At 37.8% G+C, this 18,038-nt stretch overlaps 1 pseudogene; it reads right to left on the bottom strand.

Annotated features, from left to right (window-relative positions):
• Positions 1-10,370: 10,370 nt before the first annotated feature.
• On the bottom strand, positions 10,371-11,634 carry LOC110198211 (actin, cytoplasmic 1 pseudogene; annotated as a pseudogene).
• Positions 11,635-18,038: the final 6,404 nt, after the last annotated feature.

Here is an 18,038-nt window from a genome sequence, read left to right as displayed (position 1 = left end):
ATGAGCAACTGATTTTTCCAATTATTTAGATCTGATTTTATTTGTGTGAAAAGTGTTTTGTAATTGTGTTCATAGAGTTCCTGGGTTTGTTTCAGGAGGTAGACTCCTAAATATTTTATAATGTCTACAGTAAGTTTAAATGGGATTTCTCTTTCTATCTCTTGCTGTTGGGCTTTGTTGGTAATATATAGAAATGCTGATGATTTATGTGGGTTTATTTTATAGCCTGCAACTTTGCTAAAGTTGTTTATTATTTCAAGTAGTTTTTTACTTGATTCTCTAGGATTCTCTAAATATATCATCATGCCATCTGCAAAGAGTGATAGCTTTGTTTCTTCTTTGCTTATTCTAATGCCTTCAATTTCTTTTTCTTCTCTTATTGCTAAAGCTAATTTCCAGTACAATATTGAATAACAGTGGTGATAATGGACATCCTTGTTTCACCCCGATCTTATTGGAAATGCTTCTAGCCTGTCCCCATTACATATAATGCTTGCTGAAGGTTTTAGATATGCTATTTATTATTTTAAGGAAGACTCCATTTATACCTATGCTTTCTAGTGTTTTTAATAGGAATGGGTGTTGTATTTTATCAAAAGCTTTTTCTGCATCTATTGAGATGATCATGTGGTTTCTGTTGGTTTTGTTGTTGATATGCTCAATGATGCTGATAGTTTTCCTAATATTGAACCAACCCTGCATTCCTGGTATAAATCCTACCTGGTCATAGTGTATTATTCTTGTGATAAGTTGCTGCAATCTACTTGCTAGTATTTTGTTTAAAATTTTTGCATCTATATTCATTAGAGAAATTGGTCTATAATTTTCTTTCTCTATTTTGACTCTTCCTGGTTTAGGTATCAACACCATATTTGTATCATAAAAAGAATTTGGTAAGACTCCTTCTTCACCTATTTTCCCAAATAGTCTATATAGTATTGGAATTAATTGTTCTTTAAATGTTTGATAGAATTCGCATGTAAATCCATCTGGCCCTGGAGATTTTTTCCTAGGGAGTTCATCAATGGCTTGTTCAATTTCTTTTTCTGAGATGGGGTTATTTAAGTATTTTACTTCCTCTTCGGTTAATCTGGGCAATTTATATTTTTGTAAATATGTATCCATTTCACTAAGATTGTCAAATTTGTTGGCATATAGTTGGGCAAAATAATTCCTAATTATTGTTTTAATTTCCTCTTCCTTGGTGGTAGCTTCACCCTTTTCATTCTTGATACTAGTAATTTGGTTTTCTTCTTTTTTGTTTATTAAATTAACCAAAGGTTATCTATTTTATTTTTTTTTCATAAAACCAGCTCTTAGTTTTATTTATTAGTTCAATAGTTTTCTTAATTTCAATTTTATTAATTTTTCCTTTGGTTTTCAATATTTCTAATTTGGTGTTTAGTTGAGGATTTTTAATTTGTTCTTTTTCTATTTTTTTAGTTGTATGCCCAATTCATTAATCTCCTCTTTTTCTATTTTATTTATGTAAGCATTTAGGGATATAAAACTTCCCCTAAGAACTGCTTTGCTGCATCCCATAGGTTTTGGTATGTTGTCTCATTATTGTCATTCTCTTGAATGAAATTATTGATTGTTTCTATGATTTGTTGTTTGACCCAATCATTTTTTAGGATTAGATTATTTAGTTTCCAATTATTTTTTAGTCTATCTTTCCATGGCCCTTTATTACATATAATTTTTATTGCATCATGATCTGAAAAGGATGCATTTAATATTTCTGCCTTTCTGCATTGGATTGTGAGGTTTTTATGCCCTAGTACATGGTCAATTTTTGTGTATGTGCCATGTACTGACAAGAAAAAAGTATATTCCTTTCTATCCCCATTCAGTTTTCTCCAGAGGTCTATCATACCTAACTTTTCTAATGTTCTATTCACCTCCTTAACTTCTTTCTTGTTTATTTTGTGGTTAGACTTATCTAGTGCTGAGAGGGGGAGGTTCAGGTCCCCCACTAGTATAGTTTTGCTGTCTATTTCTTCCTGTAACTCCCTGAACTTCTCCTGTAAGAATTTGGATGCTATACCATTTGGTGCATATATTTTAGTAATGATATTACTTCATTGTCTATGGTGCCTTTTAGCAGGATGTAGTTTCCTTCCTTATCTCTTTTGATTAGATCTATTTTTGCTTTTGCTTTGTCTGAGATCAGGATTGCTACCCCTGCTTTTTTTACTTCAGCTGACGCATAATATATTCTGCTCCAGCCTTTTACCTTTACCCTGTATGTGTCACTCTTTTTCAAATGTGTTTCCTGTAAACAACATATTGTAGGATTATGGTTTTTAATCCATTCTGCAATCCGTTTCCTTTTATGGGAGAGTTCATCCCATTCACATTCACAGTTATGATTACTATCTGTGTCTTTTTCTCCATCCTTTTCCCCCATTTATGCTTTTCTTTCTCCTTTTTTTTCCCCTTCACTAGTGTTTTGCTTTTGACCACCGCCTCCTTCAGTCCCTTCCCCCTTTTATTATCCCTTTCCCTTTTCTTCCCCTTTAGTCTCTTACTGCTTCCCTCCCTTCTTTCCCCCTCCCTTTTCTTTCCCCCCTCCCTTTTCTTTCCCCTTTTCCCTCCTACTGCCTATAAGGCAAGTTAGATTTCTATACCTAACTGATTATTATGCCCTTCTTGAGCCAAATCTGATGAGAGTAAGGTTCAAACAATGCTCCCCCCCCTTCTTTCCCTCTGCTGTAATAGGATTTTGTGTCTTTTCCTGTAATGTAATTTACCCTTGTCTGCCTCCTCCTTTCTCAGTACATTTTCTAAGATCAGATTGATCCACTTATTTGGATCCATTTAACTCACTTGATTAGATTTTTTTTTATCATTACATCAAAGTCAACTAATATCCACCCTCTTTATGTATACTCCTTTAACAAGGTGTAATAACAATACAGTTCTCAAGGGTTGCAAGTCTCATATTCCCTTGTAGGGGTTTAAACACCCCCCCCTATTAACAACATATTGTATCCTTCTGTCCCATTTACCTTTTTAAGTCCTGTCTTGAGTCCTGTACTTGAAGATCAAATTTTTTGTTGAGCTCTGGTCTTTTTATCAGGAAAGTTTGGAAGTCTCCTATTTGTTGAATATCCACCTCCTCCCTTGAAAAATGATGCTCATTTTTGCTGGGTAATTGATCCTTGGCTGCATTCCAAGCTCCTTTGCCTTACGGAATATCATGTTCCATGCCCTGCGTCTTTTAATGTAGAAGCTGCAAGGTCCTGTGTAATCCTGACTGTGGTTCCATGATATTTAAATTTTTCTTTCTGGCTGCTTGCAGCACCTTCTCTTTCATCTGGTAATTTTGGAATTTTGCTATTATGTTCCTTGGCGTTGTCAATTTTTGGGATCTCTTTCAGGTGGTGATCGGTGGATTCTTTCTATGGTTATTTTCCCTTCTGGTTCTAGGACAGTTTTCCTTTATGATTTCCTGAAAGATACTGTCCAGGCTCTTTTTTTCATCATGATTTTCAGGTAGTCCAATAATTTTTAAATTGTCTCTCCTGAGTCGATTTTCCAGGTCGGTTGTTTTACTGATGAGGTATTTTACATTTTCATCTTTTTTCATTTTTTTGTTTCTGTTTGACTGATTCTTGCTCTCTCATAGAGACATTAGTTTCCATTTGTCCAATTCTAGTTTTTAACAGATTGTTTTCTTCTGTTAGTTTTTGTACTTCCTTCTTCAACTGGCCAATTGTGTTTTTTAGGGACTTGTTTCTTCAGTGTACTCTTCTGTTAGTTTTTGTCCTTCCTTCTTCAATTGGCCAATTGTGTTTTTTAGGGACTTGTTTTCTTCAGTGTATTTTTTTCCAATTGGCCAATTGTATTTTTGAAGGACTCTTCTACCTCTCTCATTTGACTATTAAAATCCTTCTTGAGCTCTTCTAAGAAGGCTTTTTGGGCTTCAGACCAGTTCATATTCCCTTTTGTTGTTGCAGATGTGGGTTTGTTGACAATGTTGTCCTCTTCAGAATTTCTGTCTTGATCTTCACTCTTCTCATAATATGAATCTATGGTACGTTTCTTTTTACTCATGGTGTTTCTTTATTCCCTGGCCTTTAAAGAGATTGAGCTCTCCTGCTGGGGAACAGAGGGTACTGACCCAAGCTTCTTGTGTTGGGAGCCTAGGTCTTGGTCACTGGCTTTTCTGGGGCCTCTTATGCTGGCAATTGGAGGCTGTAGGTTTCTGGCAGCTTACCTTGTTGGGCTGGAATCAGCAAGGCTGGAACTTTCAGGCAATTCTAGGTTGCCTGCTTTTCCTTTCCTTTAGCTTTCTTCAGCTCCTTTTAGATGGTGCTGCAGGGTGTTTATCTGCCTGGGGCCCCTGCAGTGTTGTCTCCCTGTTTCTGCTAATGCACTGGGAGATTCCTTTGTGGTGAGTGCCAAGGCACCTGGTGGTTTTCTGAGCTGGTTTCCACGGTTTCCCCTCCCTCACTGAGGCACTGGAGGTCCAGGTGTTGGTGTTTGCCTGCTCTACCACCTGGGCTTCAGGATTTCTTCACAATTGGAGGCTGCAGGGCTCTACAGCTCACCTGGTGTTGGGTTGGAATCAGCAAGGCCGGGCTTTAGGAAGCCTTTAGGTTGTTTTCTTCACGTCCTCTCAGATGAATGCCACAGAGTACTTATCCACCTGGGGCCCCTTGTAGCTCTGCCTCCCTTATTTTTGCTGAGGCACTGGGAGACCCGTTTGCTGGGCTGATGCACTGCTGCTCCCCATCTTTCTTCCAGTTCAGGTGTTGCAGGGTTTTTTTTTTCTGGTGTGATATTTTCTGGGTTTTCAGAGGTTGATAGGGGAGAGTGAGAGTGACTACCTTTTTACTCCGCCATCGTGGCTCCGGAAGCGGAAGTCCCCAACTTCTCTGATAGACTGAAACCTTCCTGAGATTGAAGCAGTTTCATTTTTATACTTATATGTTCAATGCTCAGCATAGTACCTGGAACATAAAAGATACTTTATAAATACTTGTTTGTTGATTTTTTTCTTTCTTACATATATTCTAGAATACTTAGGTAGGAGTTCTTCACTTTGGATCCATTGACCCCAGCAGGGTTCATGAATAGATCTGTCTGTCTATATGCTTGAAATGGAAAAATAAAAATAGAACTTTTTTTTTCATTAACCTCTAATTGAAATTTTACGTTTCTTTCAATTATTTAAAAAAAATCCTCTAGGAAGAGTCCATAGCCTTCTCCATACTTATGAATTTTTTCATGACACAAATAACAAAAAGAACCTTTGATTTAGTACTATCATGCAACTTTCTACTGACCTTTTTCTGCCCTTCACATATAATAATGTTCATTGACTTTCATTTGGATCACCTCACTGGAAGACTATTTTTAATAAGAAGAAGGGTCAAGAAGTAGTTTGGGATTGTTAAAAGTCCAGTATAATTTCCCAATACAATCTAGCCTTCTCATTCCTTATGTGAAATTCTATGCCCTTTTCACTAACTACAATACCTATCTGAACTTTTGTACTAATAAACTAGTGTACAAATTATGTGTCATAATAAAGATAATATTGATCTTTTTTTAACCCACTTAGTTTTTCCTAGTGAGATTGCTGGGAATTCTTGAATGACACTGACTGTCATTAAAGAATCTAAGCTGGGGCAGCTAGGTGATGCAGTGAACAGAGGTCTGGCCTGGGAGTCAGGAGGACCTGAGTTCAAATCCAGCCTCAGACACTTAACACTTAACTAGCTGTATGACCTTGGGCAAGTCACTTAACACCAATTTCCTCACCAAAAAGGCAAAAAAGAAAAAAGAATCTAAGCTGGAATCTGTGGGTTGATGCTTTCAGTTTAATATCACTGTCACACAATCGCCATTGAAGGACCTCGTTACCTAAAGGGAAGATATCTTCTATTTGGACTCTGTGTAGGATGTCACACATACTTTTGATAAGGATATATTCCTAAATTTTGTTCCTGGCTTTATGTTGATAAACAGAGGATCATTGAAAAAAATATGCCTCATACCAAGGAATTTCCTGTGGTCTTAACACAGTCAAAGAGGATATTTTATTGGAAAAGAGGCTTGGAAACAGGATTTTTGTTTTTGTCACTCGACTTTCCAGACTTCTCTACCATTCTATGAAACTTCTTCACCCCAGAAGTTGACTTCCTTCTGGATTTCTCACAATTAATATGCCCTTTGACCTTACTCCCTCTTCCCCTGATTTGTTGGTTCTCCCCAGAACCTTTATTTTAAGGAAAACAGTCAGGCTAGTAATACCTTCGTTCCTCTCCAGATCATATTCTTAACCTTCTGGACATTTTTTTACCACATGCTTAGTAAGGATGACTTCTTTCCTTCCTCTCCCTATTCTGCTTTTCAGCTCCTCTTTACATGTTTTCTTCCTTCATTGAAATGTAAGCTCCTTAAAGGCAGATATTGTCTTTCTTTCTGCTTGTATTTATATTTTCAGGACTTAAGATAATGTCTGGCACATATAGCAAACACTTACACATCCTTGCTGACTTGATTGTTTGGTAAGATTCATTTCTTATAGTTAACAAATTATAAACACAGCAGTCTCTTATATGTCCTTTAGGCTGTAGTGTGAATGACAATTTTAACATGATATCATTGAAAGAGAAAACAAAAATAAAAACAAAATATCCAAAAATGATTTTTCCCTTCTTATTTACCATTCAAGGAGAATTTTGATGCATGCATATATTATTTTCACAAACATTTTAGGTAAGAAAATAGATAAAAAAACACTAATTACTCAAACATTTTAGAGCAATAGTTCCGTTAGTAAATCAGTGATGTATATTTTTCTTTTGATCTTTGGTACCTTCTACACTTTCAGATATCTAGAAAATCAATCTCTCAATATTTTCAAAATTACCCTTTGTGAACTGCTGTGTTTTCCCCCCAGCTGCTTTTGCTATCTTTATGTTCTAAGTCGTATTTCCTCATACTGTACAAAAAGAATTGAGGTTTTACACCTTAAATGAAGTGAGTGGTACATCTCTTTCTGTTTTTCCCTCTTTTTGTTGTTAATTAATCTTTTCCCCTCCAGTCTTATATATGAATGGTTTCTGGATGATCATATTATTCCATTGTTACCTGTCTTATTTTGCAAATGTGTTTACATGTATTACATTTTACATATTATAGTATAGGAATATTTACATGTGTACATGTAAATATACTGAACCATATATACATATATCTTTACAAACATACACTCATATATATGTAGGAATGTATGGGTATACCATTATGCTATAAGATTGAATACTCTGGCACTCACATATCATCAGTACCTTTTGCCTTTCTGACTTAACCCTGTGACTTGACAGCAGTGTCATGGACTCCAGGGACTCTGTTTAAAGATGTGGCTCAACAGTTTTTCTCCACATTTCCCACCAGCTATATTGCTTTTAGATGTCTCTGGAATTCTCCATCATGCCTTCCTTACCTGCCGGGAGTGCCTGCGTCCCCGGCTGTGGTCTGATGCCGGCAGAGTGTGAAGAGAGAAAGAATCACGGGCCAGGTGAGAGCAGTGAAGAACAAACTCTGTTTATTGATTGAGGGCTCAGGCTTATACAGTACTGGATCAAGCAATAGTAACATTATTATTCATGAAAAGTACAAATCTAATTAAGTGATTTCCTTACTTCCTTGTACCTTGTCTGTTACATTCTTTCCTGCGTCCTGTCCTGTACCCCATCTGTTTCCTGCCTTCCTGCATCCTGTTCTCAAGAAACGGAACAAGGGGGTGGTAAGCCGACATCCTGAGTTTCACAGCTGTCAGGATTAGTATAATCTACAGGTATGACTCGGGCTGGCCTAAGCCCTCCAACTCCCCAAAGCTGGCCCTCTACACTTACCCAGGAAAATCATCATTAGAAATATCATTATGTTGCAAGAATCCATCTTGCCTAGTACTCCCATCTCATCAGTACCTTCTGCCTCCTATGTTTATACCCTATTGCTAAATGGAAGTCCAATAGATTCCACAATTTATTTTTTTTAAAAGGGGGTTCAGAACATTTTTCTCTCTATTTTCTATCAGTTGTACTATTTTTGGACTTATCTAGAATTCTCCATTATACCCCCATGCCAGATACTTCACTCCCCACCCACTGCCAGTATTCAGCTTCTCTTTATGTGTTGCCTTTCCAAATTAGATTTTAAGTTCCTTGAAGGTATGGATTACCTTTGCTTTTATTTGTATTAATTTACCCAGTACTTAACACAGTTTCTGTCAATAATAATAAATTATTATTGATGCTGGACTATTGACTATAGATAGATCATTAGATTAGATAAACAGATACAGATAATCTGTATATGTTTAGACATAGTTGTCTGTATTTTTAGATATGCATAGTTTTAGATATAGATGCATGTATAGATAAATAAATTGATAGCTATCAGTATGTGTCTATTATCTATGTCTATATAATCTGTATTTATATTTATATAAGTAAAACACTGGTGATACAAAGCAAGGCAAAATAGGCCCTGCCCACAAAGATTCACATTCTAGTAGATAGAAAAACATGTCAGTAGATAATTTTGTACAGTGTAGGTAGAATAAAATCTGAGAGGGAAAGACCTTCTGCAGAAGGGGGCAAAGATAATGCTTAATTTTTTTCCAGTTATTGTTAATTTTAGGTGCCTATAAGATTTGAAGCAATCTAAAACTCCTTGGACTCTTGAATTTCTTAATCTTAATCCTATATTCCTACAGATCAATGTAACAGATGCTGGTTTATAAACAATGGTTACCTTCATATCCTAATCTTGAGCTCTATAAGTTGGAGTAACAAATTTCCCCAAAAATTTTATTTATTTTTACTCCATAGTATACATACAGCTTCATCAACTTCTTTACTTCCTTTCCAGGTAACTTGTGGGTCATCTTTTCATTTGCCTGCAATTTCCCATTATCTTTTGGTTTCATCTATAGCAAGAATATTAATATTGATATAACTCACTTCCTACAATGGTAGTATTTTAAGTAAATAGAGATCCATAATAGAGTCAGGAATATGAAAAGAGAGAGGGGTAGGAAGAAGTTCAAATTGCAATATAAAGATTTGAAAATTAACATATGCAGATGGAAATTAGCCTTATTTTTCTTAATTTAGCAAATTTAAAAATATTTAAATAAATTATTTTAATGAACAAACCACAACTGATTGATAGACCAATTAAATACTACGAATCTTCAAATTAAATTTTTAAAATAATTTTATTCAGACCTTTTTTCACATTACATACCTTTGCCACTGTGTCATTCTCATAGTCTCCCTGAGATACAACACTTTAAAAAGAAGAAAAAAAGAGATAAAGAAAAGGTCAGCAAAACTAACCACTATGTAGAAAAATTCTGACATTATATGCAGTATTCTACACTCATGCCTGACTCTCCACCTTTGCAAAAAAGCACAGTGGGGTATATTCCCAAATGTTTTCTTCAAGTGTAATCTTGGTCAATATAACTCCGCAACATTGTTTTAATTTCATTTTCACAGTTGATTTTCCTCTCTCTTATCACCAATCAAAAAATGTTACAAATATCATAGTATTAATTTTATTTTTTATGTATTATTTTTTATTTCCATTTTGGTAATTATCTTCTATATTGTTTCTTTAGTTCTGCCTACTTCACTTTGTCTCATTTTGTATTAGTCTCATATCAATATAATCTTTATACTCATAATTTCTTTCTTTTTTTTCTTTAACGTGTGCACTTTTATTTGAACTGGTCTTAAGTCAGTGTACAGGTACAGCTCCTCCCCTCCCCCAAGTACTGGCACCAATCTGATAAAACTCGCAGGGAGATTGTAAACTCTTCATTCACATCTATGTTGGGGGCAGGGAGGGAATTTAGGGGGCCATCCGTTATGGCTGACAATTTGAAAAAAAGGAACAAGTATTTAGGCGGAAGATACAAAAAGTTTTTTTTTAAAGGATTACATAATTTACATGTAAAGCAATACTAGTACCTTCCCTTCCTCCCCCCATCCCAATCTGGATTTTTGTTACCTAGCTCCTTTGCTCTAGTGAGGACAGCCTTCATAGAGGCTTGTAACTCTGTAACAATGTATCACACAATATTTGGAATGATTATTTAAAAAAAAAAATAACAAATGTACAATCAGAGTCCTGAAAACACATTGTAGAACTTTAGGGATGTTTGCCTCCAACACAGACTGCTCATCACCTTCACCGTTCCAGTTTTTAAATCCTGAGTCAAGCGCAAAAACAAATAACCAAATAAATAAATAAATAAATAAAAATAAAATAAAGCCATGCCAATCTCATCTCTTTTTTTTTTTCAGGCAATTATCATGTCACACCCTTTGACCAAAAAAAAAAAATTTAAAAAAGCAAAACACAAAACAATCATTTAGAAGCATTTGCGGTGGACAATGGAAGGCCCAGATTCATCATACTCCTGCTTGCTGATCCACATCTGCTGGAAGGTGGAAAGAGATGCCAGGATGGAGCCTCCAATCCAGACAGAGTTTTTATGCTAAGGTTGGGCAATGATCTTGATTTTCATTGTGCTGGGAGCCAGGGCTGTAATCTCATTCTGCATCCTGTCAGCGATGCCTGGGTACATGGTGGTACCACCAGACAATACGGTATTGGCATACAAATCCTTATGGATGTCAACATCACACTTCATGATTGAGTTGAAGGTAGTTTCATGGATTTCACAGGATTCCATACCTAAGAAAGATGGCTAGAAGAGAGCTTCTGGATATCGGAACCTCTCATTGCCAATGGTGATAACCTGACCATCGGGAAGCTCATACCTGTTTCCCAGAGAGGAGCTAGATGCAGCAGTGGTCATCTCCTACTCAAAGTCTAGGGCAACATAACACAGCTTCTCCTTGATGTCATGCACGATTTCCCTCTCAGCCACGGTAGTGAAACTGTACCCTCTCTCGGTCAGGATCTTCATGAGGTAGTCTGTCAGATCACGGCCAGCCAGATCCAGAAGGAGGATGGCATGGGGAAGGGCATAACCTTCATATATGGGCACAGTGTGGGTCACACCATCACCAGACTCCATCACAATACCAGTGGTACGACCAGAGGCATACAGAGACAGCACAGCCTGGATGGCAACGTACATGGCTGGGGTGTTGAAGGTCTCAAACATAATCTGAGTCATATATTCTCTGTTGGCTTTGGGGTCCAGGGTGGCTTCTGTAAGCAGCACAGGGTGCTCTTCAGGGGCCACATGGAGCTCATTGTAGAAAGTATGATGCCAGATCTTCTCCATGTCATCCCAGTTGGTGACAATACCATGTTCAATGGGGTACTTCAGGGTCAGAATACCTCTCTTGCTCTGGGCCTCTTCCCCCACATAGCTGTCTTTCTGGCCCATACCCACCATCACACCCTGATGTCTGTGGCACCCAACAATGGAAGGGAAGACAGCCCTAGGGGCATCATCTCTTGCAAAGCCAGCTTTGCACATTCCAGAGCCATTGTCAACAACGAGAGCAGCAATATCATCATCCATGGCGAACTTTGAAGTGGCAAGTTTAAACCCTTAAGAGAGAGGAGGTGGTGCCGCACCTGGAGGCAGGGGGGAGGCAAGTGCACGCTGGGTGGAAGAGCTCACAGCTCTATACTCATAATTTCTTATAGAAAAAATAACACTTGGGTCAGATTCTTAAGATCTGGCCTACTTGCATTAGCGATACAAATGCTTAGATTCCTTAAGAGTCTGGCCAATATGACAGACCCTTTAATAAACTTTGTCTTTGTCTGAAAGAAGGCTTGGGTCGAATTCGTTTGGGCAGGACATGCATGTTCATGATTTTGTGGTCCCAGTACCCCTAACCCTCTAAAGCTCAACATTTTGGTGGCCCATGTGGGGAAGCTTCCTAACCCTAAGCTCTTCTCCAGCCAAGACTGGAAGATATTCAAGCCTCTCCCACTTTCTTGCCCTGCAGTTGGGGTCACTCTCCAACCACCTAAGGTGGCTTAGAGGTGCTTTTGGGGCAGACAGTTAGGAGGCTGTCTCAAACTCGGCCTGATGCTCTCAGGCTCTCTGTCCATTGGTTCAGATTCAGGCCATGGACCCAAGTACACCTTCTGCAACACAGAAGAGAAGGAAAGAAGTGTATGCCCAATTCTGTCAATTCTCTAGACACCAGGGGAATTGGGAAAACTTCAGGTTTTTTTTTGGTTCCCTAAGGCTTACTTACTCCCTTCCCTCTACACCCCTAGAACTTCCTTCATGGAGGGTACAGGGAAAAGTTAGAACACCTAAAAACATCTTAGCAGATTCTGGAGGTTTCATGTTTGATCATAAGGAATTTTGAAACAACTCCTTACAACTCTATTTATTCTCTTCTCTCACTCACCCTTGAGTCAAGAGTGTATCTTATTAATCCCTCTCATAGGAGAAGAGAGTTTTACCCTTCCTTTAAACCTTTAAATTTTCCCTTTCCCACATGAAGAAAAGAAGGAGGGGGGAGGAATAGCAGATAAAGCATGGGCCCCAGTGGCAATGACCTTGGGCCCTGAGGCAACCTTTGCCTGGAAGCATCACCCAGGTTCAGCATATCCTGATCAGCCACCCCCTCAACACCCCTATACCCCCAACAGACATGGAGACAGAGGAAAGGGGGATGGGTCAAGGTAATGAAGCTAGCCTCTGAACTTGACTAAGCATGCTCTTTTAAAGTTTTAGTTTGAATTGTTAATGATGAGATGTTGATTTTCTGTGTAAAGTACTTTGGAAATGCATTTAACAAAATTGAAGTCACCTGACTCGTAATGTGTTTGTTTCAAGGTTCAAACTGGTGAATTTTTTCTATCAGTTACATCAAACAACTTTTCATAATTTGGTTACTGCTAAAATAATTTGGCTATTTTTGGTTATTGTTTTAATGGGTAAACTTTCCAAAAAGCTTCTTTGAGTAATGGTTTGCTGAGAATTTATGGAAATAATCTCTAATGATTGGCTTTTTTACACCAGGACAAATTTATATTTGAGATATAAATCTAGCAAAAATGTTTTTCCTAAGCTATTATTAATGAAACTTGCTGTTTGAGGTAAAAGCTCATGGGACCATAAATGATTTTATTTTGAGTTGTCTGATGGATAATAATAATCCATTGATAATCAATAATCTACCATCTGAGAGAAATGCCACAAGGTACTGAGAGAGAATGTGGTACTGGTGGGAAGTCAGCATCAGGAAAAACTAAGAGGGCAATTGTAACCTCAGTCTAAGGTGAGATCCTCCTGGCTCAGTGTCCTTATTATGTTCCTTTGAAAAGGAAAATTACCCACCTGGTGATTCCTGAGTCTGGCTATGAGGTGGATTTGATCCTGTATAGTTGGAAAACTAAATTATCTGAATCCAAACATAACTAAGGATATTTTATCCTATCATACTTGGGCCCCAAATCTTTCCTTTGCTTTATCCTTCTACAGCAAATTTCTATAATCAGAACAAGTAGTCAGTAAAAGATCAGTGCAGGTTTGTGAGATCTTGCTGTTTTGACCTGACTATGTAGTCATTCAATATCCCCAAACAAATGAAATTAAATCAGAAACATCTTCAGTTTGGTTTGGGCAAGAGAATTTCAGTGATAATTGAAGTGAAAGTCCTTCTCTTGGCAAATAAATTTGCGTAACTATTGGACCCACAGGTGGAAAACTTCTATTTGTAAAAGTGTTACTTAAACTTTTGAAAAAGTAAAGAGATCTGATAATCCTGCCAGTGCCATGCAAATGATTTTAATGGGTCTCCTGGGTCCTGCAGTCTTTTCTGTCAAATTTGAGTCTTCCAGACTACAGGCCATTCACCTACAGTTGGTAGCAAACAGCACCTACCATCCAATGTCCCCCTATCATCCCCTGGATGCAATGTGGGTGTCATTCCAGTCCACCCTCTCTTTGGGTCCCCCTCAAGGCAGGGAAAACTCTACACCCCTTGACAGCAGGAAGCAGTTTCAGAAGCCAAGATCTTTGCCCCTTACCCCAAAAGAATTTAGGCCCCATTTGTTTGAAAGTAAAATTATAGGAATCAAATTTGAACTCCTAAAAAGAAAGGACCATATCCTTGGGATCTGGACCCCAAAAAAGAAAATCCCTGGACTTTTCCCAAATCTCTGGCATTTGCGTGAGTCTGTAATTTAATCAACTGGCCTTTCATTGTGGCTACACCCAATTATTCAATTTAGTTCTGTTAACTCCCAGTTGCCCCTGGCCACTTCCCAACCTTAATCCTATCTAGACTCCATTATCCCTTGGCCAAGTGATCCAGGTCACTGGCTTTATATTCACCCCAGGTTACTGGGCACTGCCATCCATATTCTCCTTAGACTCCTCCTCCAGTCACCTCAGGCTACTTGGTCACTACTGGATCCCTCTAACAGTCTTTCTATATGTAAGTTTCATCTTGTCTCCATTAAGGAGCTCAGATTCTTAAAATCTTGCCTACTTACATTAGCGACACAAATGCTTAGATTCCTTACGAGTCTGGCCAATATGGCAGATGTTCTAATGAACCTTGTCTTTGGCTGAAAAAAAAATAATGCTCTACTACATTCACATATCAAAATATGGTAAGCCATTACCCAATTTATGGTCATCTACTTTGTTTCCAATTCTTTACTCTCCCAAGTAATATAGTTACAAATATATTAATATCTTTTTGGCATGGACCTCCTTGGGATACATTCCTAGCAGTGAAATCTCTTAGTCAAATAAATTGAATATTTTAACCAAATGACTTGTACAAGTTATTTTCTAGAATGTTTGGAACAACTTATATCTCCACTTAAAATATTTTTGTTTTGTCATTTTTTTACAATCCATACAAGATTGACTATTTGAATCTTTTGAGAATTTTTTTTTGCCAATTTACTAGGTATAAATCAAACCTTATTTATTTCTATTTTTCAGCTGCTTCTATTATTAATAAGAGTAATATTTTAGGCTATTGTGAATAGTTTATAATTCTTTATTTAAGAACTATGTACACATGTCCTCAGGCTACTCTTGTATTAGAGGGTTTTGTGTTCAGTCTTACATTTTTCTGTTAGGGGTGTGTGTGTGTGTGTGTGTGTGTGTGTTGTGTGTAATCTAGAAAAACAATCAGATTCTTCTAAGAAATATTTGATACAAAGAGTTCCTTGAGGTGTTATTTTTCCTCCAAATAAACTGACAATATATAAGATTAATGAAAAGCCAGAGCTGAACCTGCCATCAGCTGGGGAAATAAAAATCATGTCCCTATTGAGTATTCTCTTCCAAAAAAAATAAATATCCCCATTTCCTTCAACTGCAAATGCAGTTGAGTCCCTTCATCCTGATTGTCCTCCTCCTGACTCCTCAGATTATCAATAGCCTTCCTATTATGTGACAACCTAAACTGAATACAATGATTCAAATGTGATCTTACCAATGAAAAGTATTCATTGATTATCCCTTCTATGGCTTTGGTTTCTATGTCTCCTGCACATTACCTGCAAAATTACCTTCACTTTCTTTTTTTTTTTCACTTTTTTTCTTGATATAAATTTATTTATTTGTAGTTTTCAATATTCACTTCCAAAAGTTTTTGAGTTCCAAATTTCTCACCCCTCCCCCCACCCCAAGATGGTATGCATTCTGAATACCTCTTCGCCTGGTCTGCCTTCTCTTCTATCTCTCCCCCCTCCCTTCTCTTATCCCCTTCCCCTTTTATTTTCCTGTAGAGCAGGATAGACTTCTGTACCCCATTTCCTGTATTTCTTATTTCCCAGTAGCATGTGAAAACATTTTTTTAAAACATGTGTTTTTAAAACTTTGAGTTCCAACTTTTCTCCCTTCCTCCCTCCCCACCCTCACTGGAAAGGCAAGAAACTCAAAATAGGTTGTACATGTGCAGTTATGCAAAACACTTCCATAGTAGACATGTTGTGAAAAACTAACTCTATTTCCCTTAATCCTATCCTGCCCTCCCATTTATTCTATTCTTTCTTTTGAGCCTGTCCCTCCTCAGAAGTATTTGCTTCTGATTACCCTCTTTCCTAATCTGCCCTCCTCTCTATCACCCCCCTGCTCTCTTGTCCCCTTCTTCCCCTATTTTCCTATAGGGTAAGACAGATTTCCATACCCAATTGAATGTGTATGTTATTTTCTCCTTAAGCCAAATCCTATGAGAATAAGATTTCCTCATTCCCTCTCAACTTCCCCTGTTTCCCCTCCACTGTGAGAGACTTTTCTTTTCTGTTTTTTTTTTTGTGTGAGATAATTTACCCCATTCTACCTCTCCCTTTCTTCTCCGAGTATCATCCTCTCTCATCCCTTAATTTTATTCTCCAGATATGACCCTTAATCTTCAACTCACCCTGTGCCCTCTATCTATCTATATATACATATATACATTTTTTTTCCTTCAACTACCCTAATACGGACAAAGTTCTCATGAGTTACAAATGTCATCTTTCCATGCAGGAATGTAAACAGTTCAATCTTAATAAGTCTCTTATGATTTCTCTTTCCTGTTTACCTCTTCATGTTCCATTGGAGTCCTGTATTTGAAAGTGAAATTTTCTGTTTAGCTCTGGTCTTTTCATCAGGAATGCTTGAAAGTCCGCTATTTCACTGAATGACCATTTTTTCCCCTGAAGGATTATACTGTTTTGCTGGGTAGGTGATTCTTGGTTGTAATCCTATCTCCTTTGCCCTCTGGAATATTATATTCCATGCCCTGGTCCTTTAATGTAGAAGCTGCTAAATCTTGTGTTATCCTGATTGTGTTTCCACAGTACTTGAATTGTTTCCTTCTGGCAGCTTGTAATATTTTCTCCTTGACCTGGGAACTCTGGAATTTGGCTACAATATTTCTAGGAGTTTTCCTTGGGGGATCTCTTTCAGGAGGAGATCTGTGGATTCTTTCAATTTCTATTTTGCCCTCTGGTTCAAATATCAGGGCAGTTTTCCTTGATAATTTCTTGAAAGATGATGTCTAGGCTTTTTTTGATCATGGCTTTCAGATAGTCCAATAATTTTTAAATTCTCTCTCCTGGATCTATTTTCCAGGTCAGTGAGTTTTCCTAATTTTTCATTCTTTTGGATTTGTTTTACAGTGTCTTGATTTCTCATAAAGTCACTGTCTTCCAATTGCTCTATTCTAATTTTTAAGGAAGTATTTTCTTCAGTAATCTTTTGGACTTCCTTTTCCATTTGGCCAATTTTTCTTTTTAGGGCATTTTCCTCCTCATTGGCTTTTTGGACCTCTTTTGCCATTTGGGTTAGGCTATTTTTTAAGGTGTTATTTTCTTCAGTTTTTTTGGGTCTCCTTTAGCAAGCTGTTGACTTGTTTTTCATGATTTTCTTGCATCACTCTCATTTCTCTTCCCAGTTTTTCCTCTACTTCCCTTACTTGCTTCTCAAAATCCCTTTTGAGCTCTTCCAAGGCCTGGGACTGATTCATATTTTTCTTGGAGGCTTTGGATGTAGGAGCTTTGATTTGTTGTCTTCTTCTGGTTGTATATTTTGATCTTCTTTTCACCAAAGTAAGATAATATAGTCTGACTCTTTTTGGCTGCTTGCTCATGATCCCAGCCAATTACTTGAGTTTTAAACTCTTGTTAAGGTAAGAGTCTGCTTCCAATGTGGAGAGTGTACTGTCCCAAGCTTCAGGGTTTGTATAGCTGTTTTCAGAGATACTTGTAGGGACCTGTAAATTTTCAGTTCTTCCAAGGTGGTATGATAAGGGGCGAGGTGTTTACTCCTTTCCTGGCCTGTGACCACAAGTATTCCTTTCTGTCCTGTAACTGAGGAGGGGTTCTCTCCACAGCCACTACAAGCTCCACCAGCCAGCACTCCTCCTCACCCCAGCACTGCCGCCCAGAACTGTGACCCAGATCCAACACAGGGCAAAGCAAGAGATTCCTGCCTCAGCACTGGCAAAGAGATCCCTGCATCCCTCTCTGATCAGCCACTGGATTCCCCCTCAGTCTGTGGGCCGGAAGCGGGAAGCAGCTGCCCCCCCCAGGCCATGCTCTTGGGGAAT

The sequence above is a fragment of the Phascolarctos cinereus genome, unplaced genomic scaffold (assembly GCF_003287225.1).
Source record: "Phascolarctos cinereus isolate Bilbo 61053 unplaced genomic scaffold, phaCin_HiC Scaffold_7;HRSCAF=346, whole genome shotgun sequence".
Lineage (NCBI taxonomy): Eukaryota > Metazoa > Chordata > Mammalia > Diprotodontia > Phascolarctidae > Phascolarctos > Phascolarctos cinereus.
The sequence above is the reverse complement of the archived record's forward strand: the minus strand, read 5'-3'. Positions and strand labels throughout refer to the sequence as shown.